Source organism: Choloepus didactylus, chromosome 14, assembly GCF_015220235.1.
Source record: "Choloepus didactylus isolate mChoDid1 chromosome 14, mChoDid1.pri, whole genome shotgun sequence".
NCBI classification, from domain to species: domain Eukaryota; kingdom Metazoa; phylum Chordata; class Mammalia; order Pilosa; family Megalonychidae; genus Choloepus; species Choloepus didactylus.
In genome coordinates this window covers 88,346,714-88,361,731 of record NC_051320.1, presented here as the reverse complement: position 1 = coordinate 88,361,731, position 15,018 = coordinate 88,346,714, and the positions used below count along the sequence as shown (strand labels likewise).

Here is a 15,018-nt window from a genome sequence, read left to right as displayed (position 1 = left end):
CCAGAGGGCAGGAGTGAAAGGACTGGGGAATTATTGCTTAATGAAGATGGAGTTTCTGTTTGGGGTGACGAAAAGTTCTGGAAATGATGATGATGGTTATACAACATCATAAATGTACTCATGTCACTGAATTGTGCACTTAAAATGGTAAAAATGGTAAATGTTAACTTATGCATATTTTATCACAAAAAAAAAAAAAAAAAGAAAGAAAAAAGAAAGAAAGAAAACCGAGCAGAGCCTGTCCAGGAAGCAGGAGAGGCAGGTTGGGCCCAGAAGATTAGTCCGTGCAAATCCATGCACAATGGGGGCCCAGGGAAGGCAAAGACCAGAACTGATGCAAGGAGGGTCAGTTCATCAACTGGTTCTGAATGAATTAGAGAGGAAGGAGAACACAGGAGGCAGGATGACCGATGAGTGGCAGCCACTGAAGTCACTTCCAACTCCAGCCAAGATGCAACTGTATTTGTCCCAGAACAAAATAAAAGAGAAACCCAAATAGAAATCCCAGCCAGCATTTGGCACACTCCTCTCGCGTTGCCAAGTTCAGCTGAACGCAGCCCTGGGCTAAGCCTCAGATCCACGGCAACCTTGCTGGCCATTCCCTCTCGCATCCCTTGGCACCTGGACCCCTAGGGTGCCGGCCCTGCCTTGTCATCGAGTTTCATTTCTGGTCCCTGACTGACCTGTGCAACCCTAGACCTTAGGCTCTTGCCTGGCCCATGGGAGCCACTAAAAAAATGCTCATTAAAACAAATAGATGCTAGGACATAAAAGGTTTTACATATGAGTGCCTCTAGAAGTCAGCAGAGAAAGCAAGCTGCAAAGTGAAATTGGGCTCTGGTCAGAGAACTTCCCAACCTCTGGGAGACCTGCTGACCCCTTTAGCAACCCTTGGGAACACTGAGAACAGCACGGTCCCCTCTTTTGATGTGAGTGTGCTGGGTTTAGGTTGAGCAGTGACAGAGGAGAATAGTACTAATGAATCAACACATTTCTGCCATTCTTCATGAGAAGTACTATGGAAGGGAAGCTTCTATTCTTTTCCTTCCTCTGAGAATACTATTAGGACCAAGAAATCTCTCAAAAAATAAAGATTCTGATGACACATACATTTGGGTCCCATTCCAACTGGAGAATTCAGCTCATCCATTTGCCAGACAGAAGGATCACTGATCCAGCTCTGGAGATGGTTCCAGAAATAGGAACAACTCCCATCTCCAGAGAAACGGCATGGTTTCCTCTCTCTCTAAAGATATTCATGGTTAGTGTGTCTCCTCCAGAGGTGAAAACTCAATATTCATAATTTATGTACTTTGTTCACAGGCAGAACTACAACATTCATTTATTCACACATTCAATGGACTCTCTTTGGGGCCAGGCGCTGTGCTAGGCTTTATGGCAATGTGTTAGACATGACCCTGCCTTCCCAAAGCTATACTCTGATTAGGAAGGAGAGGGAAGGCCTTCATCTTCAGTGGCCCCTGCTACGTGCCTTGCACTAGGCTCGGCAGTTTGCACACATTATCTGTAGATTCTCACGACCTTTGCAGGAAGGATTAGTAGTAACACCATCTAGGCTCACAGAGATACAGAAACCTGCACCTGGACACACAGCTCCTAAACGTCTTGAACCTGACTCTTGCTCCTGACTCCTACATGCAGTGCATCTGACTCTGGCAGAGCACATGAAGCAGCAAAGGGTATTCCCAGGAGGGAGCAATCTTTTGGGCTGGGGAGAATTCTGGGAATACACTGGAGCCCTGAGTTGGGCTGGAAGGTGCACGCCCCATGCCTCGTGCCCCACAGGAGGGGGAGTATCCCACACTGGTAGGGGAAGGGCAGTAGCAAAGGTGGTGGGGAAGAGGTGGTGAGCCTGCTTGAAGGGCAGAGGGGCAGAAAGTCCCCATGGGGCACAGGGCATGGAGACCTGCGGTGGTGATACTGTCATGGGAGATGGAGTTGGCAAGAGGGGTGGAGAACAGACTGTGATGGTCATTGAATGCCAGGGAAAGAAATGAAATTGGTTCTGTGGGAAACAGATGTCTTTGGCAGGTACTCAAGGAGGGTGCCAACAGGATCTAGGTCTTGTTTGGGAATATAGGGCTGGCATGTTGTGAGGGGAGCATCATAAGGAAGGGGGGATGGGGATGGAAGGACCCCGTGGAAGGCTAGTGTGCTACTGACAGTGAGCTCTCTACCTCCACAGCCAACTGAGCACAGGCCCAGTGATGTCACCCAGTAACTGAGTGACCTCGGGCAAGTAATTAAACACCATGCACCTCAGAGCCTCAGGTGAAGTCTAGACAGACAGAATAATCAGGAAGAAAGAGCCAAGTATCTTTCCCAGCCTTCCTCAAATATTAGCATTTCTGGCCCCAAACCTCTGCACTTTCCTTTACCTGATGGTTCTTCCTGGCAGTCACGTTGGCGTCACTGTGGCTCATTTCTTCCGAGGTGGGAGTTCCTTCGCTGCCCTCGCTCCCCTCAGCCACTTTCTACACCATTACTTGCCCTCTTTTGCTTTCTTCATAGTACGAACTAGCCATCTGACGATTCCTGTTTATTCATTGACTTGCTTACTATCTGTCTCCCCACACTAGAAAAATGCTAAAAGCAGCAGCCTGTGTCTGCACCGTTCTTGTTCAGTTCTCTGACTCCACACCTCAAATGATGCCTAACACATGGGATAAGTGGTTGAACAGATGAATGGATGAGTCAGTGCTTATCCAACCACAGAAGGGGCATGAACGTCAGTCCTAGAACTTCTAGTTTAGATGGGATCTTGAAGGCCGAATGGCTTAACCCCATTAGATAGCAGAATCCTATCCATAGTTTTAGAGCACCAGGCACAAGGCCTTGCATTCAGTAAATGTTGATCGAATGCCCCTCCTAAGTGATCTAATTTACACTTGATTTCCTCCGGTGATACGGAGCTTACTATTTCCTGAGCTTGCCTTCTCATCTTCTGACATTCACAACATTAATGTGATAGGAAGAAAAAAGTTTCTCGAGCAGAACTAGCGATGTGCTACTACTGGCCAAGCTGTAAGCTCTGACCCACGTGGGGCTCCCACATCTCCCACCTGCCTCAGGAGGCTAAGTCGCTTTAGCAGCTCTTAACCTCAGACACCTGGAGCTCCTCTGTGATCTGATGCTGGAGAAATGGGTTCTTTCCTGCTTGGCTTGCGAGACCTGCCAAACCCCCAGCTGGGGAAATGCAGCACCTGGTTCCTGGCAACCTTCAGGGTGCACAGGTTGTTGTTTACATAATGGAACATTCCATTTCAGTAAAGGTCATGGTGGCATCCTCGTTTTTAATTGAGCAATCTACAACCCATGCGTGGAGTCTTTGTACTCTGCCCGGGCCAGGAGACTTGGTCCTAATAGCTCGTTAATTCACTGCTCCCTCCAGAAATCAGATGCTTCTACACACATGCACCTGGTGTCTGTCTTCATAAACTCTGCGCCACCACCCCCTGACGTGCAGTCACCAGCCAGTGCCACAAAGCCCAGGCTGACCTGATATTTGCACAGGAGGCCATTGGTGGAGGGCATCACCTGCCAAATATTTTCACCTCCATCTTCCTTTTCTGACTCAGAACATCAAAGACCTCTCTCGCTGACCAAGCTGCTGGGATGGGATCCAGCTGGTCCCGCCCCACCTTCCTGCCAGGTGCTGGGACTGGAGACCCAGGGCCCTGCTCCCTCTTCTCTCCCGACTCCTCCCTCTCAAGCTCTTTAATTCCCTGGGGTGTTGATGCCTGCATCAGTCAGGTGTCCTCCACTAGGCTATAAACTCCTCATTCACACAGTACCTGTGGGTTCTCTCCCTGCCTGTTCCCAGCCAAGGTTATACACACTTCTTACTTATAGTAATTCAACAGCTATGCCATGAGCACTGTTTGGGGCTGGGCCTCGGGGAACAGGAATGCAGGGCATTTACTGTCAGCCCCTTGAGGGCAGGGCCCTGCCTTGCCATCAGCACATGCCTTACACACGGTGAGAGCTACCAAAAGTGGGTTGAATGAATGAAGGACTTCCTAAATGAAACCTGAATAAATGCCAACCTTCTTGTCTTCAGGGACTCTTCCATGGGATAGGAGAGGAAGGCATATGAACTGCTAAGGGGCGCTCTGAGAGGATGGGGCAGGCTGCTGGGGGGCAGCAGGAGACGCTCCAGTGAGGTGTCCACCTTCCACCCCTCTCCAGGCCCTGCCCTCCTGGGCCACGGGTGCTCTCAGGCTCTCCCTCCCAGTACCTCCCAGTGCCCTCCACCAAAGAGCTCCCTCCTTAAAGATGCACCCCAAGCACTGCCCCCAGTTGTCAGGCCCTGTCTCCAGGCCCTCTCCCAGGCCTCCTGGCTGGGCAGACACCTGTTCCTCCTCTCAGATGACCTGAATCATGGAGAGGGAGGGCAGGAGCAGCAGCCACCCACGGGGACCTCACGTTCCACCGGAAACCACAGGCTGACCTGCTGCAGGGCTGACCCCTCACACACAATTCCCCTGCACCTTTACAAGCCACAGAAGGACAGTTTTCACAGTGTCTTAGTTAGCGTTCTCAGCACCGACAGGGGAAGGTATCTTTCGGTCATTTTCAATCCGTGGTGATTCTGCCCCCCCGGGGAACATTTGGCAATGCCTGGACATATTTTTGGGTGTCACACCTGCAGGGAGGGAGATGCCCCTGGCTCCAGGGATGCTGCAACGCACAGGATAGTCCCCATGACAAAGAAGTATCCAGCCAAACATGTCACTGCTGCTAAGTTGCAAAATCCTGGTGTCACCGGAAAACTGAGGGTTAGAAACCTCGAGGCCTTGCCTGAGACTCCCAAGAACACAGAGCAGCACTGGCTTTCACCCACTCCTGGCTCTTTCTGACCCAGGGGCTCACCCTGCACCACTATCCCCCTGCTCTGGCCAGGCCCAGGCTTTCATCCAGCACTTCACAGTTTGGGAGACATTTTCTGAAACCTCCTCTCTTGTTTCCTTGCAGTTGTCCCTCTGAGGTGGAAGGGGTGGGGGGCAGCCTTTAGGGTCCCCCGTGGCCCACCAGAACCAGGCAGAGCAGACGCGGTAAACCTGGCCCCGGGCTCCCTCTGCAGAGCTGCCTCTTCCTACAGGGCCCCTCCTTTGATGGCTGAGTCCTTTAATGGGAACCCACCATGGTGTCTGCTTGTCCACCTGCCACCTCTGCCATCAGACTCAGAGTTCCCTGAGGGCTCGACTGTGACTTTCCCCCAAACCCCACAGCCTGGGTCCAGCCAGTGGTTCTACCGGCGTGAGCCCCTCATGCCCTGACTTGCCTGAAGCTGGCTCCTTTCCTCCTCCAGCTCAGAGGACACTCAGGAGCCCGCCCTGGCCCCCTGTGGACATAGCAGCTGCTGGGCCCCCGTCTCCATCAACCTGTTTCATCTCCTTTACAGCCAGCGCCACACTTAATAGTTGTCATATCTAAGCAAGTCCAATGAGGGCTGGGCTTTTTGTTGGGTTTTGTCCACAGCTGAATCCCAGTGCCTGGAATGGCGCTTTCTCGATCTATTTTTGTTGAATAAATGATTGAATGAGAAAAAATTCAGAGCCTGACAGAGTGGACCCTCAATGTCTTTGGTAAGTCACCACCAAGTTCTCATCTTTTGACTACAAGGCCAAATCTCATTGACTGCTCTTGAACTTGGGGGTGAAATTCCACTTCTGCACATTCTACCTGCCTTCTTTCCCTCATGTATCAAATTTCCCATCCAGTCTTGCAGTATTCCCTTTGTTCCTTCCCAAGGGCTCTGCACAGGGCGGGTGTTTTGCACAAGCTGACGAAGGAAGCATCTATCTGGTGCAGGGCTCCTTCTAAATTTAGAAGCAGCCGATGTTTATAATTCATCTTTGCACCTACAGCGAGTGAGGTTTCCAAATGACTGTCCCAGGGTGGCTGTGGAGCGGCACCTGCTTCCCCTGCCCTAGATTCGGGCTGGCCCTGCCCTGGGACGCACTGCGAGGGGCTCTCAGAGGACCGCTGGGACAGTCAGCTGGATTCCCGGCTCCAGCCGGAGAGTCCCACGCTGTCCCGGAGTTGGCATTCCGGATGCTTGGACCCTTTCCACCCCAAGCATGTCGGCCCCAGGCCCTTGGGTTTCCTTGTTTGAGACACACACTAGGAATGGGGAGTTTTAAAAAAAAAAATTTTCAAACCACCTGAAAGTTGAAAGAGTACAATGCATAACCCGTAGTACATCCATATTCCTTTCTCCTAGATTCACCAAGTACTGACTTTTTGTCAAATTTGCTGTCTCTCATTCTCATTCTTTTTATAGGTCTATATTTTTCCTTCAGTGAACCATCTGAAAGTTGTAGACGTGATACTTGGCCTCCAAATACATCAGCCTTTATCTCCTAAGAACTAGAGCACCCTCCCACACAGCCACAGTCTGATCACACCCACGAAACCAGTACTGACACAGTGTTACCTAATACGCAATATATGTTCAAATGCACCCCCTCCCCAAAATGTTCTTACTAGGTTTCTCCCCCTGATCCAGGAGTCAGTCAAGGATCACACGTTGCATTAAGTTGTCATGTTGCTCCAGTCTCCTTTGATCTAGAATGATCCTGGGGGGAGCTAGCTGTTTTCCCGAAAGCTCGGATAACATTCCTCAGAGCAGTCTTGCTCAGGACGTCTGCTGGGCAGTTCCTTTCTGGTAGGAGACTTGGATGTCCACTATTTCAAGTCTCTGACCATTAAAAACTAGTTTACAGCTGAACAGGGGCTGGCGGCTCTGCTCTGAGGGCTTGTTGGGCAATGAAGTAGGAAGCTGTACAAATTGGGAAACTGAGAAAAGAGAAGCTACAGCTCTGAGACATGGTGTCCTTGGGCCCAGTGAGTTCTGGGGATCCAAGAAAACCACCACCCAGCCCCTTCTGCCTTTTAATTAGAGAAAAGTATTCAGTCCCCTGGAAGCCCAAGGTCATTTAGAATCAAGCTGCCCATATTCCCAAGTGCTTTGCTCAAAAATTAACAAATGCCTCTCTCTCTTCCCTGTGCTTATAGGCAGAAGCCTGCCCCGAGCGGTTACTGAAAACAGGAACCTGCACTTCTGCAAGCCGGGTCTCCTTCCTCGTTTCTAGCAGAGGAAGTGTGCGGCCAGTTCAGCAACTGCCAGTTCTCTGTGATAGCATGGGCTGCTCTACACTCGCTGGAGGCCTGGCGGCCGGCTCATTCCACCGGGGCGGCGGCCACTGATGGACCGGCGGTGACAGCGCTCCTGGGGGCTGGCGGCCCCTCCTCTGCTGACTCCCGGGGGAGACCATGCCCAGCTTCTGAAGGTATCTGGGGGAGGTGGCAGGGGCTGAGTGGGCACACTGCTGGCAGGGGTTTGGCTTTCTGATCACACCCACAAAACTAACTTTGACACAGTGTTATCTAATACACAGCATATGTTCGCATGCCACAGCAGAGAGCTCTGGGAGCACAGACCAGGCAATGTCTTGACATTTCGCGTGGTGCCCAGTACTGTGGCTGCTTAATGGATGAAAACAAGGACTGGGAGAGATGGGCTGGGAAATTCCTGCCAGAGGAGATTGCCTATCTAAAGTGGCCCAGCACATAGCAGGCCTTTTACAAAGGACAGCGGCTGCTCACCATCAGGCTTCCTAGCTGTGGCCTTGGGCAAGCCACTGACACCTCTCTGGGCCTTCATTTTCTTGTCCATAAAATGGGAATGATTCCCAATACAGACAGGTGCTGGACAGATTAAATGAGCTAACTATGCAAAGTGCCCCAGCCAGTTTTAGGCATACAGTAGGTGCTCAATGCAGGTAAAGAGTCATGACACCTAAAGGTGCAGGCATGGAGCCTGAGCAGGTGGCTAACAGTGCTTCCTGGAGTCTACGGTGTCTGAGCCTTCTTTGGGAAAATGCCAATGAAATGGCTTTAATAATTGTTAATAATTGAAGGAGGTGGCATGGAGTGAGTGGGGTTAAAGGCATGGCAAACATGAGGTATGTAAATTCTGGAAAAGATGTGTAAGAGATTTTGGAGAACTAGAACTCTCTAAGGAATGTGGCACACTCAACATTCTTTTAGGTGCCTCCATATGGAGAGCACTTGTGTCAGCAAAATGGCCTGGGCTTTGGCCTTGGACTGTCCTGAATTGGGACTGTGTATGTGAAGGAATGACATCTGCCATTCCGAGTGACAGGGAAGGCGGGACTGGAGAAGCTATTTTCAGACAATCATCAGAGCAATCCTGCAGGATGAAGATGATTATTCACTTTTAACAAATGAGAAAACAAGGCTCAGAGAGGTTAAGTGACTTGCCCAAGTCACACAGCTGCTAAGAGGGTGAGGTACTAAAGGGCCCTGGGGGGCTGAGGTGGGGATGGGCAAAGGCCCAGTGAGAGCAAGTGTGTGAAGGGCAGAGGTGTGTGTTTACAGAAAGGTTCTTCATTTGTGGAGAAACACATCCCATATTCTATAAACTTTCTTTTATGGTTTGTTATGAGATACTGAGCCACACGTCTGTTAAACTGCACTGTGGTCCTTTTTAAACTGGGGCGGTGATCCCAAATGAAAGTTCTGCAAAACTGGTTGCAACTGTCACTCTGAAGTTAGGAGAATGCTATTCACGAGTGCTTAATATGTTCTGAAAAGTCTAATAAAAATATTAGAACTTTGGAATAGATGGATTGAAATAAAGAAATCCATTTGGACCCCTGTATCTTAAACGGTCCTCGAGTCAGGATGGCCAGCTGGCCTCGTGGAAGGACACGGTGCTGCCATCAGCTGCACTGGGGTCAATGTTCTGGACTGGCTGCTCGTGAACTGTGTGACTCGGGGCATGTCACTTTGCCTCTCAGTGTGATTCCTCCTGGTAAAAAGAGGAGCAACTTCTTCATGGTGCCTGTAAAAAGTTTAAATCATATACACTGTGCAGTAGATGCTAAACACTAAGGAGTGGCTGTTAATATTATTCCTAAGCCAGACAATTTTAAGGTATATCCTTGGATATTTTTTGGTGGTAAACAGTAACAGTGTGAAATATGATGGATAAAACTGAAAAACCAGAGAGATGTACTCCTCTTAGATGTTTCTGAATACATATTTCTGCTTGTTTCTCCATCTGATATAAATGAAACAGGAACGGATAGGTTTGCATTGCAGCAACCTGAAATCACTTTAGTGAGAAAAAACATTGCCCTACTCCTAAGAGTTGTGGGACTAGGCAATGTGCTTCCAAGGGGAGTGAGAGTTTCTTATAGGCTTAAAAATTATTCATCCCAGTATGCTCCAATCAGCTTTCTGCATTAATAGATCCTGCTAGTTTTTAATTTTTCATTTTACAGTCAGCAGGAATTTATTTCCTCCAGCTCTGAGAGAGGATAGAGCTCAACATTCTCACTAGGAATTTCCAGCATGTCTGACCAATTTGATTCTTGACAGCAAGCTGAAGGCCCTGGGAGAATATTTATCCATCCATCCATCCATCCACCCACCTATCACCCATCCATCCATCCATCCATCCATCCATTCATCCCTTCACTCTATAAATATGCATGGAGGCCATACCATGGGAACAGCTTCCTCCCTTTCTCACCTCCCGAGAAGTCCCCAAGGAAAAAAGAACACTTTGTCCAAACTACTTCCTCCCATCTGAGAACCACTAAGGGAGGGGCGTATTTTATTATGGAAACTCTAGCTGCAGACAGAAACTGTGGAGCCTCCAGGGCTCAGGGGCTCACTCTTGTTGTCTAACAACTTTGCAAAGTTGCTTCTCTCCATGGCACCCCCCAGCAGCCTGACACCATGACTGAGGCCAATCTGGGAAGACTCATAGTGCTTCAGGGAAAAAAGGGAATTGTCTTCCAGATCACCCTCAGGGGCAAAATGACCACCTTCAATTGGTCAGCCTGCCCAGGAACCAACAAGGTGCACACCTGCCTGCCCCATGCGAGACATCTTACATATACAGTACTGTCAGTCAGTCAAAGCAACCGAGCACTTACGATGTGCCAGGCCCCTGCTAGCTAATGGTTTTCACTGATAACTATCTCAGACATGGGCCCTGTCCTCAGGAAGGTTTCAATATGGGGAGGCAGCAGGCAGAAAACAGTAAAGAAACAAACACATGATTGCAAATTGTGGTATGTGCAGGAAGAGAACAGACAGAGCCCAAAGACAGAGAACAGAGTGTGGGCGGGTTTAGGCAGGGAAGTCTATTGAATTTCACGGTCACATTAAGCACGCGTTCCTCCCCAATTTACAGATGTGGATAGGGAAAGTTACTCTCTCCCATCACCCCCCAGCCCCGTTCCTCCCTCCCCACTTCTGAGTCACATGGACAAGCAGCTTAAAACTTACATCCTCTGAATCCAAATTCCAAGCATCCCAGATTCTCCAATTCTTAATCTATTACTCTAGTAATGTACCCATGGTTTGTCACCAAATACCTATCATGTGCATGACCATCTAGCACCAAAGAAGTGGGAAAGGCAAAATCTTGTCGTAAAAAAGGACAGATTCGGCTTCCTGCTGCCCTCCACCCATTTCCTTAGCATCAGCCACAGCGGCTGGGAGGCAGGCCTGGGAGGCAGCTGTCTGGATTCAAATCCTGGCTCCCTGTTATCAGCTGGGTGACCTTGGGCAAGTTACATAAGTGCTCTGGCCTCAGTTTCCCATTTATACAAAAGACACAGGAGGACCAAATGGAAGGTACATATAAAACTCTTAGGACTGGCCATACAATTCCTCAATACACATTAGCCCCTCTCCCCCTCTTACTGTGTGCTGGTGAGGAGCTCACAGAGCACCTGGCAAAGGTCCACAAGTAACAGGGGAAGCCTCCCCCGGCCCACTCTCTATTGACAGCGAAGCAAACTGACGCTCAAAGAGGGAAAGCAGCTTCCCCAGGCCTCAGAGAGGACCAGGAGAGAGCTGGCCCCAGAAGGCCCGCTGTATGGTCCAAAGACAGGACACATGGAAAGAAAAAATTAGGGAGCAAATAGGGTTAGCTCTTCCTCTTCACAGGACTGATTTTATGATGTGGGCTGACAACCTGCCTCCGTACCCAAGGGCTCAGCATGGAGGGGCAGAGGTGTGGGGGGGGCCCTGGCCACATGGTCAGAAACCAGTGTGTATGCCAATTCCCAGGCCTGCTTGCCCTCCTCAGGCTCCAGCAGATATCTACACTCTTTGAGCTTTTATTATCTGAGTTAAAGTTTCATTGTGCTGGGATGAGGCTAACTGAAGGATTTAGGGTTGGGAGTAAAAAGCATGGAGATTTAAAGCTGTCCCCAACACTGAACTAGCTGTGTGACCTTGAGCAAGTTACCTAACCTCTCTGAGACTCAGATTCCTCTTCTGTAGAAGGGTGGGCTCTTTGGGGACATCAAATGAGTCAGTGTACCTTTAAAAAGTCAAATTCAGTCCCTGCTTTCTAGGGGGTACCCACTGAGATCAGCATCTCTTCTTTGAAAGCAGCTGTCTGCAGGCAGCTGTTTTCAAATAAGGATTGCGGTCAGGATAAAGGTTCTGGAAAGAGACCGTTCACTCCAGTGATGGCTGGAGCCGGCTTGTGCCAGCTTGCGCCGGCTTGCGAGGCTGCCTGTGTGCTTCTCTTCCTAAAGATGAGTTCAGTGACTTCACAGTGGAAGATTGACATCAGCCATGGGGGAGTAATTATACCACAGATATTGGAAACCACCACAAATTAGGGCTATCCCCCCACCACCACCTCCGTGTATGTAAAGCTGATGTAGAAAAGAAAGAAATCAGGAGGTCCTTTTTATTCCAATGACTTTTAGGCCATGTTTTCAGTGACCCCCATCGCACAGCTCCACATGCAGACGCCACTTCACACACACTCTCCCAGCCAGGCATGTTATGGGTTGGGGACATTAAGGTGTTCGCCTGTGAATATTTACCGTCAGCAGAGAGGTGAGCCAGGATAGCTTGCTCTGTGCACAGCCTTCACCCTTACACACTCTAATCTTTACCTATAAAACCCCTGCAAGGCAGATATGGCCCTGGCCATTTTTCATGAGAAAACAACAGAAAGAGAGGAAATGACTTAATGTAAGTGAAATTTGCTCCAGCACCAACTGACCCCAAATGTGGCTTCTTCCATGACACCCTAAAATGAACCTATAAAGTTTTTATAGGGCTCATCCATCCTCATCTGGTCTTAGGGTAAAGCTCGGCTCCCTATTAGTCCGAGAGCATACGAGATCCCCCTCCAGGCACCCAGGGGTAGAAGGGGCCGGAACACAGGTTCGTGGACACGGCAGTCAGGCGCCCCCAGATCAGCAGATGGTCCTGGGGTACAGAGCCCTGGCCAGGGAGTCAGGACACAGCATCTAAATTTACTGTGTGAACTTGAGCAGCTTGCTTGCTCTCCTGGTCCCCATTCTTTGTAATATGAGGCACTGAATTATTATTTTTCAATTGGTGCTTTATCATAGCCTGGGACTGGGGAGTCCTATCAGGAGTGGTGGAGGGGCAAGAGCACTGAACCCCCAAACCTCAACCAGCAACTTGCAATCACCGATTTTATATATTGAGCTTTGGGGGAAACTTTCTTTAAAACAGTTTTGAACTGAGTTTGAAGTATCTTGGATGAGAGGGTCCCAAGTTCACCTCCAAGTGCATGTAAGCCTCTGACCTAGACTCGGGCAGTTGGGGAGGCCACCTCTTGAGCCAGCTGTCTGCTCCCCACAGGGCTTTCCCGAGCTGGAGCCCCGGGAGCCCACGGCTGTTCCACAGCCCCCCTCTACCGTGCAGGGAAAGGAGAACAAGGTGGAGGAGGCCGGCATGCCTGCAGCCGCACCTGCCCTGCAAGGGGAGCTGGGAACCAAAGTGGGTCACTGGGCAGGTGGCCTCTGGCAGCCCCCCGCCTCGCACGCAGGGAGAGCGCACCTGCCAAGAGGGGTCAGGATGTGGTGGGGTGCCCCGGAAATCCTGTGAGATCCTTTGCAGGGAGACCAACTGGTGCTGAGCTCCTCATGCCAGCTCTTATTTTTCCCAATGCAGAGTCGGGTCATAGGCTGCACTGAGTCAATCGAGGGGGGCCCAGTTGACAGCCATGGTGGGAGATAGTTGAGGTGATCGGCATGAGTGATTGTCCAGTCCAGCCCTTTCCCCAGCACTTTAGAGGACTCCAAGGCCCGGAGCTGGGAAGGGACTTGTTCAAACTCTCACAGTAAACCAGCTGTGAATCTCCCCAAGGAGCGAGGAGCCCAGCTTCGTGAATATTTTAGCTACCATTTACTAGCCATACCTCTCTGTAATTCAACCCTGGAGGGTATGTGTGTGTTTCCCAAATGCGTGAATTTGAAAAACCAAGCCTCAGAGAAGTGAAGTAACTTGCTGAAAGACATGCAGCTGGAAGTCTGAGGATCTGGAATTTGAACCCCCATCTGCCTGCTTTGAAAACCCCTTTTCTAAGTCTCCCTCACTCTTTCCACATTCTGGTTCTGATTATAAAAGCAATTCCTGTGCATGGTAGAACATTTGGACATTTTAGAGAAGTGTCAGGAAGAAATGAATAAATTCACCTAAAAATTCACTACTTAGAGAGCTTGGAAATATTTTGGAAAATTTCCTTCAATATTGTTCTGGGTCTATGCATATGCATGTTCATTTTATAAAATAGAGATATTTTAAGCAGAGCTCATATGCCCTTTTTCCACTATTTTCCTCCCACAGCATTAACAATTCTTTAAAATAAGGCTGGGCAGCATTTCACACAATTCACTCCTGCCCTGTGACCACTCCAGGCCACCCAGGAGTGGCTACGAGATCTGGGGCCTGAGTCTCCCTCTCTTGTCCAGTCTGCTCCCCAGTCAAGACCTTCCCTCCGTTGGGTAAAGCTCCTCAAGTTTTCTCTTCTTTGGCATACATGAAGGGTTTCTAGTACCTTCCTTTGCAGCAGCAAATCCCAGGCATTAGAAACCTGAGGAGGAGGATGGGGTGCACAGAATGGCCCTGAGAGACCACCAGGGGGGTGGAAGGTCCCAGAAACACCGACCCCCTATAAATAGAAAATGCAGCACAGAGCATGAATGGTCCCCTGAGCGGGGGAAGCAGCGGCCGAGCCAGCTAAGTGCTGCAGACAGGCACATCCCTCGGCCTTGACGGCCACTCCCTGCGGCAGAGAACCTTCCCCTGCCAGGCCAGCTCACCTGGCCGCCACCCACGCTGGCCTGAACGTGCTGACCAGTGTGCTCCTAGGGCAAGGCCATGGGCTCCAAAGTCAGGGATGCTGAGTGTGAATCCCTGCAGCCCTGCTCTGCGGGTTCCCAGCTCTGGGACCCGGGCGAGGGAGCTCACAAGCCAGACCCCCACACCGAGCAGGGGGAGGAGGATTATCTGTCTCCCAGGGATGCTGGAGGATCAGAGGCAGGGCAGCCTCCAAACCACTGGCAGAGGGAGGGAGGCAAGTACATCAGGTTGCCTGCCCTGGGTCCTCAGGGAGAAGACGAAGACAAGGTTTGGATTCTGCCTAATAGAACTTCACAGAAAAGTGGTGATAGCTTTTTTCCTCTTATTAATAATTTTCAAAAAGCCATTGCGTCTTGATTGTTAGAATTAAAAGAGGTCGAAGCTCTCTCTTTTCCACTCATCTCAGTCTTCAGATGAGGAAAGCAGGGCCTGCACCAACGTCACACAAAGAAGAATATAGAAACTGAAGGAAACCGGGAGGCAAACACAGTTAAGAATCCCTGTTCTGGATGCCTAAGAATTATCCCACAAGGGAAAAGGGGAAGGAAATCGAGATGTTTCAGAGTCACTGTTCACTAACTCCTTTCTCTTTTGCCCTTTTCTCATTGTTCCTAGAAGCAAGTATCTCTCACCCTCTTTCCCACCTCCAGCCACCACATAAAACCGTCACAGACTAAATCAAATTGTTCAACCATTTCACTAGAGAGACTCCAGTTCGCACTGGGGCATTTTCCCTTGTCTCAGATGAAAGCCTTGTTCAGGCAAGTTAGCTCCTTGGAGTCGTTGGCAGCCCACGATTGGACCTGTGTT

At 49.9% G+C, this 15,018-nt stretch overlaps 2 protein-coding genes across 4 annotated transcripts in view; one reads left to right on the top strand and one right to left on the bottom strand.

The window, feature by feature from the left end:
- Positions 1-15,018, bottom strand: part of TG (thyroglobulin) — a 249,593-nt gene that overhangs the window by 49,019 nt on the left and 185,556 nt on the right. The gene's annotated exons all lie outside the window — the stretch shown is intronic.
- Positions 7,110-15,018, top strand: part of SLA (Src like adaptor) — a 34,115-nt gene continuing 26,206 nt past the window's right edge. The window contains exon 1 of the mRNA XM_037802993.1: positions 7,110-7,316. The gene's annotated coding sequence lies outside the window, so the exon portion shown is untranslated. The remainder of the gene's footprint in view (positions 7,317-15,018) is intronic.